General features: G+C 47.0%; 1 protein-coding gene across 1 annotated transcript in view; it reads right to left on the bottom strand.

Moving 5' to 3' along the window:
• The window catches only part of ZNF365 (zinc finger protein 365), a 29,593-nt gene extending 29,497 nt beyond the window's left edge, over nt 1-96 (bottom strand). The window contains exon 1 of the mRNA XM_018576659.1: nt 35-96. The gene's annotated coding sequence lies outside the window, so the exon portion shown is untranslated. The remainder of the gene's footprint in view (nt 1-34) is intronic.
• Nucleotides 97-847: the final 751 nt, after the last annotated feature.

Here is an 847-nt window from a genome sequence, read left to right on the forward strand (position 1 = left end):
ATCCGTAATCACAGCAAGCAAACTGCACACTTACCCGACTTGTTGCTGATGCTGCTGGAAAAGCCTTTTACAGCAGAGCCGTAAATCAGAGCATGGCTGACACTGGAGGGATGCTGAGCGCCTACTTCACACGCTTCACATGAAAGCCGCGCTCTGATTGGTCGCTGAGTGCTATGCTCTGATTGGCCGCTGCTTTTCTCCAGCCTGGGTAGCTCTCCTCTTAGAGGATTATGTCACTTTCTCCATACAGCCGGGGGAATTCTCTGTGTACAGAATATGGGGAAGATCAGATGTCTTCACAATAAGGATGAAAGGATGCTGCGATCATCTGCACACACACACACAGAGCAATATGCAAATCCAAGCAGAGCATCCTACTACTGGGATACAGAGTGACAGGTCTGCAGGATGTCATTGTAACCTCTGCACTGGGAGAATACAGGGTCCGCTCACATGCAATTGGCAGTTCAAAGCATAGTCCACCTTTATGCAAAAAAAAATAATAATAAATGCACATAAATTGAAGAAGAAGAACTCAAGGATTTTTAAAAATTAACCCCTGTAGTGGGGGTTACCGTGCACTGCAAGGGAGAAACTAAAGTAATAATTAAGTACTCACCTGATCCTCAGTCCTGCGGCAGTGACCCCTCACCTCTCTACATCTCTGCTCTGGTGGTGGAATGTCCCTCGGCGTCCTCACATTTAATAGACCTGTATTAGAAGTGATCACCTCATGCATCCTTAGACCACCGGAGCCCAAGGGAGAAGAGACTGTGGGGATTGGTCTAGCAGCCAGGCAGGATCGAGGATCAGGAAAGTATATATTTTTAATTGTGACCCTAGACCA

The sequence above is a fragment of the Nanorana parkeri genome, unplaced genomic scaffold (genome assembly GCF_000935625.1).
Source record: "Nanorana parkeri isolate BGI_ZX_2015 unplaced genomic scaffold, ASM93562v1 scaffold73, whole genome shotgun sequence".
Lineage (NCBI taxonomy): Eukaryota > Metazoa > Chordata > Amphibia > Anura > Dicroglossidae > Nanorana > Nanorana parkeri.